General features: G+C 38.8%; 1 protein-coding gene across 1 annotated transcript in view; it reads right to left on the bottom strand.

The window, feature by feature from the left end:
- Positions 1 to 15,446, bottom strand: part of LKAAEAR1 (LKAAEAR motif containing 1) — a 163,788-nt gene extending 148,342 nt beyond the window's left edge. The window contains exon 1 of the mRNA XM_053710062.1: positions 15,316 to 15,446. The gene's annotated coding sequence lies outside the window, so the exon portion shown is untranslated. The remainder of the gene's footprint in view (positions 1 to 15,315) is intronic.
- Between the last annotated feature and the right edge of the window lie 265 nt (positions 15,447 to 15,711).

The raw sequence follows: 15,711 nt of genomic DNA, 5'->3' as shown, positions 1-15,711 counted from the left end.
TTTATTTTCAGATTGCGGGCGGTTTTTTCAACCTCGCCCACCTTCTTGTCTAAACCACGGGAATGTTTTTGTGCCTTCTGATGTCTGTGACGTCATCGGGCCTGCCCGTCTCTGCTTTGTGTGATTTTCTTGCTGTGTAGTGTGGAGCGCCTGAGGAGCGCAAGTGAATATGTTGCAGGGTTGATCCGCAAGTGGTGGTAAGGGCACCTCGGTATACTGAGGTGCGGAGGGAGGTACAGGTGGCCCTCGTTTTACAACGGTTCAATTTACACCGTTTCAGAATAACAACCTTTTTTTCCAGTCATGTGACTACTATTGAAAAGCATTGAGAAGCAGTGCATTTATTAAAATAGCCAGTAGGTGGAGCTGTCCGCTTGTGTTGCAGCAAAGCCAAGCAAGCTGAAATTAATTAGTTTAACCAGACCTGAGCTATCGAGCAGATTTCAAAGGAACAAGATCTTCCTGTCTATAAATCAGTCCAGATTGGAATGCATAGAAAGAACTGTAAAATGCAAGTGAAGTCTGTGTTGTGTGATTATGTTATTTGGTTTATAATGCTGTTTAGCAAATGTTTTTGTTCATTTAACTTAGTTTAATGATATATTCTGTGTTTTGTGATTATTTTATTAGGTTTATAATGCTGTTTAGCATTTGAAGTCTTCATTTCAAAGCTTTAAAAATAATGTATTAGGTGTTACTTATGACAATTTTGAGAGGGGCCTGGAACCTATCTCCCTCACTTCCCATTGACTTACATTATAAACTGGGTTTCAATTTACAATGGTTTCGATTTACAACCATTCCTTCTGGAATCTAACCCCAGCGTAAACTGAGGGCTACCTGTATTTTTATTAAAACTTTTATTAAAGACTTAATTACTTTTTGTCTGCTAAATTCTGGTTGAGCATTAATGCTAGAGAATTTGAATAGAGGATAATTATCAGTTATCTCTGGAGTCCACTTATTTTAATCCCTGTTTACTGTGTTTAGATGCAAAAATTGCAGCTCCAATGCAGTTCTGTTCTTCCTGTGTAAAACAGACATTTAAGTGTAAAAACAAGTTGTTTAATGTTACGCCTTATGTCTCTCAGGAGGATGTTGTCCAGGTAATGCCAGGGCCCTTCCCCTATTTCATCCCAAGCCTATATGGCAGCTTAGACTGTGTCCTGCGGTTCCTCTTTAAAGGGACAGTCTACACCAGAATTTTTATTGTTTTAAAAGATAGATAATCCCTTTATTACCCATTCCCTAGTTTTGCATAACCAACACAGTTATATTAATGTACTTTTTACCTCTGTGATTACCTTGTATCTAAACCTCTACGGACTGCCCCTTATGTGAGTTCTTTTGACAGACTTTCATTTTAGCCAATCAGTGCTTACTCCTAGGTAACTCCACGTGGTGAGCACAGTGTTATCTATATGATTCACATGAACTAACACCCTCTAGTGGTGAAAAACTGTTGAGATGCATTCAGTTTAGAGGCGGCCTTCAAGGTCTAAGAAATTAGCATATGAACCTCCTAGGTTTAGCATTTAGCTAAGAATACCAAGAGAACAAAGCAAAATTGCTGATAAAAGTAAATTTGAAAAATGACATGCCCTATCTGAATCATGAAAGTTTATTTTGGACTAGACTGTCCCTTTAACTCCCAGTGGAGCATTTTTAAAGGCAGAGATTGCTGGACAGGTATCCTCAGCGATATCTGAAGCCTTAGCCTAGTTTCCCAGATTTTCAGGGAAGCGCAAGAGGAAATCTAAGGTTTCAGAGACCAGGGTATCTGTTTTTAATGCTGACCCTCAGTTTCCTTTAAGATCAGAGGATAAGGAGGATTCTCGCTCAGAAGTGAGATTTCAGATTCAGATAGTGTAATGCCTTTCTCTGATAGTGAAGGATCTTTCTTCAGATTTAAGCTAGAACACCTCCAGGTGCTATTAAAGGAGGTTTTAGCAAATTTAGACGATTCTGATACTCAGGCAATAGTAACGCCTAAAAAGTCCAGCAAACTTAATAGTTTCTTTGATGTTCCTTCCTCTTCAGAGTTTTTTCCGGTCCCAGATAGGGCTAAGGAAATCATAGCTCAAGAGTGGGAGAAACCAGGAGTGGTTTTTACACTGTCTCCTGTGTTTAAGGAAATGTTTCCAGTAGATTCCTCCATTACGGAAGTTTGTTCTTCTGTACCCAAGGTAGAGGGTGCCATTTCCACTCTGGCCAAGAGGACTACTATACCTATTGAGGACAGTTTTGCCTTCAAGGATTCTATGGATAAAAAGATGGAGGCTTATTTTAAGAAGATCTATGCACATCTTGGTCTCCAATGACAACCAGTGGTCTGTATTGCTACGGTGACCAGTGCTGCCTCATATTGGTTTGATGCATTAACAGATTCTCTACAGGAGGAAATGCCTCTTAACGAGATTCAGGACAGAATCAGAGCTCTCAGGTTCGCCAATTCCTATATTGCTGATGCAGTTCTTCAGGTCCTCAGATTGGGAGCTAAGGCTTCTGTTTTTGCTGTTTTGGCCAGACGGGCTTTATGGTTGAAGTCTTTGTCAGCTGATGTTTCATCTAAGGATAAACTGATGGCTCTTCCTTACAAGGGGAAGAGCTTATTTTGGACCAAAAATAATTTCTGACGTTACAGGGTCTTTTCTGCCCCAGGATATGAGGAGCAAACCGAAGGGACGTCAGAGTAATTTTCGTTCCTTTCGCAACTTTAGAGGAAAGTCTTCCTCATCTTCATCTAAACAGGATAATAACAAGCCAGCCTGGAAACCAACTCATTCCTGGAGTAAAGGCAAGCAGGCCAAGAAGCCCACTACCGACTCTAAGTCTGCATGAAGGGGTTGCCCCAATCCAGGCCTTGATCTAATGGGGGGCAGACTTTCTCAGTTCGCTCAGGTCTGGTTAAGGGACGCTCCAGACCCATAGGCGGTGGAAACTGTGTCTCAGGGCTACAGATTAGAATTCAAGAGTTGTCCCCCCAGGGGCAGGATTCACCTTTCCAGACTATCTGCAGACCAGATAAAGAGAGAAGCGTTCTTGAGGTGTATCAAAGACCTCTCGACCCTGGGGGTAATTTTACCGGTTCCAAAGTTGTAACAGGGTCTGGGTTTTTACTCAAACCTGTTTGTGGTTCCCAAAAAAGAGGGAACCTTCCGCCCGATTCTAGACTTAAAATGTCTCAACAAATTACTCAAGGTTCCGTCATTCAAGATGGAAACCGTTTGGAGAATTCTTCCTTTGATCCAAGAGGGTCAGTATATGATGACCATAGATTTGAAGGACGCTTACTTACATGTTCCCATCCACAGGGATCATAACAAGTTTCTGAGGTTTGCATTTCTGGATCGTCACTTTCAGTTTGTGGCTTTGCCTTTCGGCCTGGCCACAGCTCCCAGAATATTCTCGAAGGTTCTAGGGGCCCTTCTAGCGGTGGTCCAGTCAAGGGGGATAGCAGTGGTCCCCTATCTGGCCGACATTCTAATTCAGGCTCCTTCCTTTTTAAAGGCAGCCTCTCACATGAATATGTTACTATCCTTCCTCCGGTCTCACGGGTGGAAGGTAAATGTGGAAAAGAGTTCTCTGGTTCCAGCGAAAAGAGTTGTGTTCTTAGGGATGATAATAGACTCTGTCCTATTATAAAAATGATATGATAAAAGTAAGAAAGGCAGCAAGTCACGTGCAGCTTTTCATGTGCAAGTAGATACACCACACACTGATTCAGAGGAAGACATACCATTATACACATTACAAATCTACAACCTTAAAAATACAATTCCAGAACTGCAAGCAAAGGTGAATATAGAAGGTAAACCTCTCATTATGGAAGTTGATACAGGAGCAGCAGTCTCTGTTATAACAGCTGATGATTGGAACCATCAGCTGTCACCATGCAAACATATTAAAATGAAATAATAAAGCCTATTGGGTGTGTATCACCTACAGTGACATTTAATGGTATAACTAAAAAGCAAGGCCCTACATTTTACCTAAAGGAGGACCACCTTTGTTTAGCAGATCCTGGATCCAAGCATTGGGCATGCCAAAGTTACCACAACAGTTACCACTTAACAAACTACTGGACCAAAGTGGCAATTCAAATTCTTCTTGGATTAATTCACTAAAGCACAAATATAAGACTGTATTTGATGGGACCTTAGGTTTAGTGAAAGACAAGCAGTTTCAGCTTCACCTAAAAGAAAATGCTATTCCAAAATTTTGTAAACCAAGAGTTGTACCATTTGCACTTAAACCTAAAATTGAAGCAGAACTAGAAAGACTATGAAATCAGGGTATTATTATTCCAGTTTCTACTAGTGAATTGGCTTCCCCAATAGTTCCTGTCAGAAAAAAATTGGGACATTTGCATCTGTGGAGATTTCAGAGTGGACCTTAACCCTCAATTACTTGTGGATCAGTATCCTTTACCACGGATTAAAGAATTGTTTAGTTCTCTGGCAGGGGGTGAAATATTTACAAAAATTGACTTGCATCAAGCGTACTTACAGTTAGAGGTACATCCATACTCCAGACACCTGTTAACTATCAACACTCACAAAGGACTTTTTCAGTATGCACGGATGGTGTTTGGAATTGCCCCAGCACCTCCAGTGTGGCAACGGATAATGGATGAGATCCTGGCAGGTATTCCACATACCCACTGTATGTTAGATGACATGCTTAACTGGTGAAAATGATGCTGATCATAAAGCCAATGTTGAAGCTGTTTTACAGCGCCTACAGGAATTCAGACTGAAAGTTAACATGGAAAAGTGTGAGTTCTTCCGCGAGAGTTTAGAATATTGTGCACATGTAGTGGACAAGACTGGTCTCCACACAACTGCTGAAAAAGTGAAAGCGCTGGTTCATGCTCCCACCCCTGTTAATGTATCTCAGCTATGTTCTTATTTGGGGTTGCTCAATTACTATCACAGATCTTTATAAAATTTGGCTCATTTACTGTATCCACTACACCGCCTTTTAGATAGTAAAAACCAGTTGGCCTGGACTGACTTATGTACATGAGCATTTGAACGCTCTAAGCAACTTCTTCTGGAATCAAGACTCCTTGTCCACTATGACCTTAAGAAGCCTTTGGTATTAGCCTGTGGTGCTTCACCATATGGTTTGGGTGCAGTACTTTCACACATTATGCCCGATGGTTCTGAATGTCCTGTGTCTTTTGCATCCAGATCTCTAACTCCATCTGAGAGAAATTATGCCCAGATTGATCTGGAAGCTTTAGCAATAATTTGGGCTGTGAAGAAATTCCACATTTACAGTATATATATGGCAGACCACTTTTGTCCATTCTGCACCCTCAGAAGGGTATCTCCAACACAACAGCTGCTCGACTTCAGCGCTATGCACTTCAGCTGGTGGCTTACAACTACTCCCTTAAATATCGATGACACAGTGATCATACGAATGTGGATATGTTTTAAAGATTACCAAGGGTACATCACATGACAGCATTTTCGGAAATCATAGAAACCCCTCCACAGCCTTTAAATCTAAATTCCAAAGTGATTGCTACTTATACATGCTCTGATTCTACCTTACAGGAAATTAAGTCTTTTGTTCAACATGGGTGGCCTAAAGCAGTTTGCTCTGACCTTCAACCATATTTTACAAGGAAGAAGGAAATTGTGCATGACTCTGGCTGTCTGTTAGGGGGTCACGAGTGATAATTCCGACTTTACTGCAAACATTAGCATTAAAGTTACTACACAGCTCACATCAGGGTGCAGTAAAAATGAAACAAAGAGCATGAGAATATTTTTGGTGGCCTAAATTGGATACAGATATTGCTTCTTATGTAGCTGCTTGCAATGCATGTGCACAGACACAGCAGAATCCCAGCAGGGACACCTCAAAAACTTGGCCATGGCCAAATGAACCTTGAACAAGAATCCATGTTGATTTTGCAGGGCCAGTGGATGGACACATTTATTTGGTGGCTGTGGATGCCCATTCCAAGTAGCCAGAAATAGTTCAAATGTCAAGTACTACAACAAAACAAACCATTGTCGTTCTTTCCAGTATGTTTACAAGATTTGGACTGCCACAAACTTTAGTCTCAGACAATGGTCCACAGTTCATATCACATGAATTTGAAACATTTCTAACTACAAATAACATCAAACACTGTAAGACAGCTCCATATTTTTCAGCCTCTAATGGACAGGCTGAAAAATTTGTACAAACTTTAAAACGCCACATAGCTGTCTCTCACAAATCAAAATTTAATCCAAACTCCCTTTCTAACTTTTTGTTTAACTATCGAAACACACCCCATGCCACTACTGGGCTATAACCTGCAATGTTAATGTTTGGAAGACGCCTGAGAACTCCACTGGATAAACTTAGACTAGAACATTCCAAACAAGATAAAGTTAGACTAGAACATTCCAAACAAGAGTTTAACACTTCTAGTGTTTCGGAATTTGTTCTTCATGACAGCATATGGGTTAGAAATTACCATGGCCAGAATAAATGGATTCCAGCTGTCATAATACAAGGCATGGGCAACAGAATGGTTCAAGTTGACAAATGAGACACAGATCTCAACCAGCTACACAAATATCCAAGGATTCAGATGGTGAGGATATCTTGCATGGAGTTTGGTGCCCACCTGAGTCTTCTGAGGATAAAAATACAATGAACACAACCTCAGAATGATTCTGTCCAACAACAAAATATCACAGGTGATCAACAACCGTTTGGTACTCCTCCACAGACAATTTCTCCTGAACAAAATACTCTACGGCCCTCTAGACACAAAAGGCCACTTTCCAGATAGCAATGTGAGGATTCAGTAAGAGATTATTCAGCAAGGAATGACTTAATCCGAAGGCAGACTTAGCGCAGAAAACATAACTAACTAAAATCTAGGCTGCAACCTAGGTCTTGTGCACATAGACTATAGAGATAAACTGTTCTAAGTTTAAGTGTATGGTTCAGTTATAAACATGTATGTCTATTACTTGTTATATGTTACAATATTATCCATTGTCTGTTCTTTATTTTTATATTTGTTTTTAATTTTTTTGAGCAAAAAGGGGATGTTAAGATTACTGCAGTTTTTACTGTATCTTTGCACTAACCTTGTCTCATCATTATATGTTAAAAGTGCTGCAGCTTTAAGCTCAGCTCACCACACCCTGTGGGTGTGTCTGGGTCTCTGTGACATCATCAGAAGCCATGTTAGTTTTACTGATAAACCTGTTAGTGAAGAAGCCATGTTGTTGTAGCTGAATAAAAGTTTGTCTAAAGTACCTGCTGCAGCGCCTCAGTGATATGTGCAAGACACAGACACAAGGTAACAGCACACAACTGAATGTTCTAATCTTGACTACACAGAGAACATAACATTAACAATGTTGACTGTTGTGACTGAGGAGTGCTGGTAATGATAATAGCTTCCCACATTTTGCTGGCAGTTTATTTGAACTTTTTATTTTGTTTTTAATGTGATCTGGTAATTTACTGCTTTTTAACAAGTTAACAACATTGACTGCAGAGCATGCTTTATTACTACAGCTCTCAGTAAGTAATGTGTTTGTCACTAGCTGGTGCCCCTGTGCAAAAAAAGGAAATGCTAGTGCCTTTTTTATGCAGGAACCTCTTCTGGTCTGTATAATAAACAATGTACTTTCCCTCCTGTAAAACATTCAGTGCTGAGTTCACTCCTATGTCACCCAAGATATAAAGTGAGATCTACTGGGTCCAGACACTTCTGAGTATCTTAGTTATGTGCACTGAAAAATGAAAGAGAATAAAACTGTGCTGATGTTGTTTCTATATATGTGGATTAGATAGACTGATTTAATGGGACATTCCAGCCAACATTGGATTCTACATGGATGCATTTCAGTTTGGAATAAAAACATTTTTGTAATATACATGTATTAGCAAAAATGCTTCTATTAAAAGCTATAGCTGTTTCAAAAGTGCATTTAAGTATGCACCATGCACCAGCATTTTAATCACAGAACTTGCTCAGAGAGCCTAAGGTGCTTCTAGTATATGGTAATAACTGATGGCTAGATTACGAGTTTTGCGTTAGAGGCTATGCGGTGCTAAAGAGCAGTTTTCACCCTATGCCCATCCAAATGCTCTTTTCAGGGCAATGGGGAGCTAAGGTTTTTTTAGATAGTATTTTATTTGGGGGGTTGTTTGTGTGGGTGGTGGGTATTACTGTTTGGGGGGTTGTTTCTATTTTTTTTTTTACAGGTAAAAGAGCTGATTACTTTGGGGAAATGCCCAGCAAAAGACCTTTTTACGGGCTATTGATAGTTTAGTTTAGGCTAGGGTTTTTTTATTTTGGGGGGGCTTTTTTTATTTTGATAGGACTATTAGATTGTTAGGGACGGCAGATTAGGGGTTAATAATATTTAACTAATGTTTGCGAGACGGGAGTGCGGCGGTTTAGGGGTTAATATGTTTATTATAGTGGTGGCGACGTTGGGGGTGGCAGATTAGGGGTTAATAAGTGTAGTTAGGTTACGGCGACATTGGGGGCGGCAGATTAGGGGTTAATAAATATAATGTAGGTGTCGGCGATGTTGGGGGCAGCAGACTAGGGGTTCATAAATATAATGTAGGTAGCGGTGGTGTCTGGAGCGGCAGATTAGGGGTTAATAATTTTATTTTAGTGTTTGCAATGGGGGAGGGCCTCGGTTTAGGGGTTAATAGGTAGTTTAAGGGTGTTAGTGTACTTTTTAGCACTTTAGTTATGAGTTTTATGTTACGGCGTTGTACCATAAAACTCTTAAAGGGACACTGAACCCAAATTTTTTCTTTTGTAATACAGAAAGGGCATGCAATTTTAAGCAACTTTCTTATTTACTCCTATTATCAATTTCTCTTCGTTCTCTTTATTTGAAAAAGAAGGCATCTAATCTTTTTTTGGGTTCAGTACTCTGGACAGCACTTTTTTATTGGTGGATGAATTTATCCACCAATCAGCAAGGACAACCCAGGTTATTCACCAAAAATGGGCCGGCATCTAAACTTACATTCTTGCATTTCAAATAAAGATACCAAGAGAATGAAGTAAATGTGATAATAGGAGTAAATTAGAAAGTTGCTTTCATGCTCAATCTGAATCACGAAAGAAAAAATTTGGGTACAGTGTCCCTTTAACTACTGACTTCTAAATGCTTTAGGACTCTTGACGGGGTAGGGTGTACCGCTCACTTTCTGGCCTCCCAAGACAGACTCGTAATATAAGCGCTATGGTAGTCCCATAGAAAAAAGATTTTACGAAGTTTATGTAAGTAGTTTTCCGGTAAGGCCAAAGAAGTGTGCAGTGCCCCTAAACCTGCAAGACCCGTAATAGCAGCAGTAGGGAAAAAGCAGCGTTAGGACCTGTTAAAGGGACAGTCAAGTCCAAAAAAAACTTTCATGTTTCAAATAGGGCATGTAATTTTAAACAACTTTCCAATTTACTTTTATCACCAATTTTGCTTTGTTCTTTTAATATTCTTAGTTGAAAGCTAAACCTAGGAAGGCTCATATGATAATTGCTAAGCCCTTGAAGGCCACCTCTAATCACATGCTTTTGTATTTGCTTTTCACAGCAGGGGAGAGCTAGTTTAGGTAAACCCTATAGATAACATTGTGAGCACGCACGTGAATTGTGGCAGACACTGCACTAATTGGCTCAAATAAATTAATTTGTTAATTGCCAACATGATACAAGCCCAGCTGGTGCTCTGAGCAGCTGCAATATTTAAAATGCCGGGGCACTGAGAATATCCAGCAATGCTTCACATGTACATGCAGAGACAAATGTTTACACTAAAACAGTGATAACTTTTGCTAGAAGCATTTTGGCCAATACATTTATATTGCAAATATGTTTATATTCAAAGATGTAATTCATCTATGGACATTTAAATTTTGGCTGGAATGTCCCATTAATTAAGGTCAGTACTTCACTCTGTCATCCTACAGTTGTTTTCCTTCAATAAATACATTTTGTTACTTTTGGGTTTTCCTGTTTATAACACCTCACTTTTTTGTCTTTTTGTAATATGATGATCTGTCTGTCATTTATTAAAAAGTATACGTCCAGAGTAGGAGTTTTGCGTTATGAGGGGTGCGGTACTAACTTGCACGTTATTGTCACCGCTCACTCCCCTACAGCGCTGGTATTACAGGTTTTCATAAACCCGGCATTAAAAGACAAGGAGTGAGCGTAGAGCAAAATTGAGCTCCATACTGCACTCCAATACCAGCGCTGCTTAAGTCAGCGGTGAGCTGGTTGTACGTGCTCGTGCACGATTTCCCCATAGACATCAATGGGGAGAGCCGGCTGAAAAAAAGTCTAACACCTGCAAAAAAGCAGCGTAAAGCTCCGTAACGCAGCCCCATTGATTCCTAGGGGGAAAGAAAATTTATGTTTACACCTAACACCCTAACATTAAGCCCGAGTCTAAACACCCCTAATCTTACACTTATTAACCCCTAATCTGCTGCCCCCGACATCGCCGACACCTACATTATACTTATTAACCCCTAATCTTCCGCTCCGGACATCGCCGCCACTTTAATATACATATTAACCCCTAAACCGCCGCACTCCCACATCTCAAACACTATTTAAATATTATTAACCCCTAATCTGCCACCCTAACATTGCCGCCACCTACCTACATATATTAACCCCTAATCTGCCGCCCCCAATGTCGCCGCCACTATACTAAAGTTATTAACCCCTAAACCTAAGTCTAACCCTAACACCCCCTAACTTAAATATAATTAAAAAAAATCTAAATAAAACTTCCTATCATTAACTAAATAATTCCTATTTAAAACTAAATACTTACCTGTAAAATAAACCCTAAGCTAGCTACAATATAACTAATAGTTACATTGTATCTAGTTTAGGGTTTAGTTTTATTGTACAGGCAAGTTTGTATTTATTTTAACTAGGTAGAATAGTTACTAAATAGTTATTAATTATTTACTAACTACCTAGCTAAAATAAATACAAAATTTACCTGTAAAATAAAACCTAACCTTAGTTACACTAAAACCTAACCTTACAGTACAATTAAATAAATTACCTAAATTAAATACAATTAACAAAATTAAATACAAACACTAAATTACCCAAAATAAAAAACAAATTACAAGATAGTTAAACTAATTGCACCTAATCTAATAGCCCTATCAAAATAAAAAAGCCCCCCAAAATAAAATAAACCCCTAGCCTAAACTACCAATAGCCCTTAAAAGGGCTTTTTGTGGGGCATTGCCCCAAAGAAATCAGCTTTTTTACTTGTAAAAAAAAATACAAATGCCCCCCCAACAGTAAAACCCAACACCCACACAACCAACCCCACAAATAAAACCCTAACTAAAAAAAACCTAAGCTCCCCATTGCCCTGAAAAGGGCATTTGGATGGGCATTGCCCTTAAAAGGGCATTTAGCTCTATTGCTACCCTAATCTAAAACTAAAACCCACCCAATAAACCTTAAAAAAAAAAGAACACTAACCCCGAAGATCCACTTACAGTTTTGAAGAGCCGACATCCATTGTCAACAAAGCCGGGAGAAGTTCTCAACGAAGCCGGGAGAAGTGGTCCTCCAGACGGGCAGAAGTCTTCATCCAGACGGCATCTTCTATCTTCATCCATCCGACGTAGAGTGAGTCCATCTTCAAGACATCCAGCGCGGAGCATCCTCTTCTTCCAATGACTCCCGAAGAATGAAGGTTCCTTTAAGTGACGTCATCAAAGATAGCGTCCCTTAGATTCTGTTTGGCTGATAGAATTCTATCAGCCAATCGGAATTAAGGTTGAAAAAAACTAGTCAATCAGCCAATAGGATTAAGCTCGCATTCTATTGGCTGTTCCAATCAGCCAATAGAATGCGAGCTCAATCCTGTTGGCTGATTGGATCAGCCAATAGGATTGAAGTTCAATCCTATTGGCTGATTGCATCAGCCAATAGGATTTTTTCAACCTTAATTCCGATTGGCTGATAGAGTTCTAGCAGCCAATCGGAATCTAAGGGACGCCATCTTTGATGATGTCAATTAAAGGAACCTTCATTCGTCGGGAGTCATCAGAAGAAGAGGATGCTCTGCGCCGGATGTCTTGAAGATGGACACGCTCCACGCCGGATGGATGAAGATAGAAGATGCCGTCTGGATGAAGACTTCTGCCCGTCTGGAAGATCACTTCCAGGCTTCGTTGAGGACTTCTCCCGGCTTCATTGATGATGGATGTTGACTCTTCAAAACTGTAAGTGGATCTTCAGGGGTTAGTGTTAGTTTTTTTTTTTAAGGGTTTATTGGGTGGGTTTTAGTTTTAGATTAGGGTTTGGGCAGCAATAGAGCTAAATTCCTTTTTAAGGGCAATGTCCATCCAAATGCCCTTTTCAGGGCAATGGGGAGCTTAGGTTTTTTTAGTTAGGGTTTTATTTGGGGGGTTGGTTGTGTGGGTGGTGGGTTTTACTATTGGGGGGGTTGTATTTTTTTTTTACAGGTAAAAGAGCTGATAGGGCTATTAGATTAGGTGTAATTAGTTTAAATATCTTGTAATTTGTTTTTTATTTTGTGTAATTTAGTGTTGTTTTTGTTGTTGTAATTTAGGTATTTGTATTTAATTTTGTTAATTGTATTTAATTTAGGTAATTTATTTATTTGTACTGTAAGGTTAGGTGTTAGTGTAACTAAGGTTAGATTTTATTTTACAAGTAAATTTGTATTTATTTTAGCTAGGTAGTTAGTAAATAGTTAATAACTATTTAGTAACTATTCTACCTAGTTAAAATAAATACAAACTTGCCTGTAAAATAAAAGTAAACCCTAAGCTAGATACAATGTAACTATTAGTTATATTGTAGCTAGCTTTAGGGTTTATTTTACAGGTAAGTATTTAGTTTTAAATAGGAATTATTTAGTTATTAATAGTAGGTTTTCTTTAGATTTATTTTAATTATATTTAAGTTAGGGGGTGTTAGGATTAGGGTTAGACTTAGGTTTAGGGGTTAATAAATTTAGTATAGTGGCGGCGACGTTGGGGGCGGCAGATTAGGGGTTAATAAATGTAGATAAGTGGCAGCGATGTTAGTGGCGGCAGATTAGGGGTTAATAATACTTAACTAGTGTTTGTGCGGTGAGAGTGCGGGCGTTTAGGGGTTAATATGTTTATTCTATGCGCTGCGATGTCTGGAGCGGCAGATTAGGGGTTAATAATTTTATTTTAGTGTTTGCAATGCGGGAGGGCCTCGGTTTAGGGGTTAATAGGTAGTTTATGGGTGTTAGTGTACTTTTTAGCACTTTAGTTTTGAGTTTTATGCTACAGCTTTGTAGGGATAGTCTGTACCGCTCACTTTTTGGCCTAAAAAAAAAGGTTGTAATACCGGCACAATGGAAGTCCCATTGAAAAAAGACTTTACGCAAATTGCGTAAGTTAATTTGGGGTACGGCCAAAAAAGTGTGCGGGACAGCTGTACCTACAAGAATCGTAATAGCAGCAGTAGTGAAAAAGCAGCATTATGAGCCTTAATGCTGCTTTTTTACTCATAACGCAAAACTTGTAATCTAGTCGATAGTTTTTATATTTTTAGAATTAAAAATTATTTTATATGATATATATATATATATATATATATATATATATATATATATAGTCCATGTAAGAAGAAAGGTAACAGCACCACAGTACAAAATTCTTCTTTTATAGGTGAAAAATATTCTTTATTAAGGTATGGCAACCATAAAAGCGACGTTTCAGACCTACATGGTCCTTAATCATGCATAGGTTAAAAACAAAAGAACAGACATTAAAAAGGGTATCTGAACCAATCAGGTTTTGATTCTCAATGTTAATTGATTTAACCCATACCTGTCCAGGTTTCCAAATTTCATTAACACAGTGACCTCTAGTGGTACCAGAATGTATTCCATCATTAAAAAACATTATAAAAACAAATACAAATCATAATCTCTATTCAGACCATATGGGTGTAGTGTATTTAAGCGTTTAATCCACCATACTTCTTTTTGTTTCAGTTTTAATTCCCTATTGCCCCCTCTTCTGTGGTGAGAGATATGGTCAATTACTTGAAAGCGAAGTTGACTTACTGTGTGACCCATATTGGTAAAATGTGCAGACACTGGAAGTGATAGGTCCTTTGATTTAATAGACGCTTTGTGTTGACTAAACCTATCCCTGGCGGTCTGGGTGGTCTCGCCAATATAGCAAAGGCCACATGGGCATTTAAGTAAATAAATTGCAGAATTGGTTTGGCATGTATATAGCCCATTAATTGTGTATTGTTGTCTTTTATCATTTTGTGCTAAAAATGTCCCTTTTATGACAGAGTTACACTGAGCACAATGTAGACAAGGATAGCAACCTTTATTTGGTGTAGTCAGATAATTAATATTAATTCATTTCAATGGAACATAGTGACAAGAGTAATGACATCTTTAAAATAGTGAGGAAATATTGGCACCTTTTGTCAAAATACAATCCAGAGGTTGAATCCTTTAAACTACCCCCTATGCCATCATATAGAAGGGTAAAACATCTTAAGGACCACATAGTAAAGGCTGATGTGGGTACAATTAAACCCTCTAATATTAATTATCTGACTACACCAAATAAAGGTTGCTATCCTTGTCTACATTGTGCTCAGTGTAACTCTGTCATAAAAGGGAAATTTTTAGCACAAAATGATAAAAGACAACAATACACAATTAATGGGCTATATACATGCCAAACCAATTATGCAATTTATTTACTTAAATGCCCATGTGGCCTTTGCTATATTGGCGAGACCACCCAGGCCACCAGGGATAGGTTTAGTCAACACAAAGCATCTATTAAATCAAAGGACCTATCACTTCCAGTATCTGCACATTTTACCAATATGGGTCACACCGTAAGTCAACTTCGCTTTCAAGTAATTGACCATATCCCTCACCACAGAAGAGGGGGCAATAGGGAATTAAAATTGAAACAAAAAGAAGTATGGTTAATTAAACGCTTAAATACACTACACCCATATGGTCTGAATAGAGATTATGATTTGTATTTGTTTTTATAATGTTTTTTAATGATGGAATACATTCTGGTACCACTAGAGGTCACTGTGTTAATGAAATTTGGTTGCTATACCTTAATAAAGAATATTTTTCACCTATAAAAGAAGAATTTTGTACTGTGGTGCTGTTACCTTGCTTCTTACATGGACTGTATACATTGGAGTTTGGCTGATACTCCTTGGTGACGAGAACACAGACTGAAAATTTGCAAAACCTATGGTGCTGAACTTAACTCACTTACCTTTTGTCTATGGAATCAGCAGAGTCGCAAGCACCTGTAGTGAGTGAAAGTTCAATGGAGGATAAGCAGCCTTCTCTTATTCAGACATTGATGCAGCACGCATTACTTCTCTGGCCCTGGGATCAAGGAACTTTCTAAGGAATACTGCAGAAGTGGACACAAAAAAAGAGTATGAGAGAACAAAAAGAAAATGAATATCTCTAGAATTACACTCTGTGACACTTGCAGAGTATTACTGCATCAAGAGGATCCCTAGAGGCTTAAGAGTTAAATTAAGACCCACCATTCTGTCTAATAATGAAATCTATAAAAGCAAGTTTGAGAGCATTTTGAACAAGTGCTCATTTGACTTAATTGTCCTGACTGTGGAATGCCTACAGCTGGAAATCGAAAAGC

This window comes from Bombina bombina, chromosome 1 (genome assembly GCF_027579735.1).
Source record: "Bombina bombina isolate aBomBom1 chromosome 1, aBomBom1.pri, whole genome shotgun sequence".
NCBI classification, from domain to species: Eukaryota; Metazoa; Chordata; class Amphibia; order Anura; family Bombinatoridae; genus Bombina; species Bombina bombina.
Note: the sequence above shows the minus strand (reverse complement) of the source record. Positions and strands in the feature narration are given on the sequence as shown.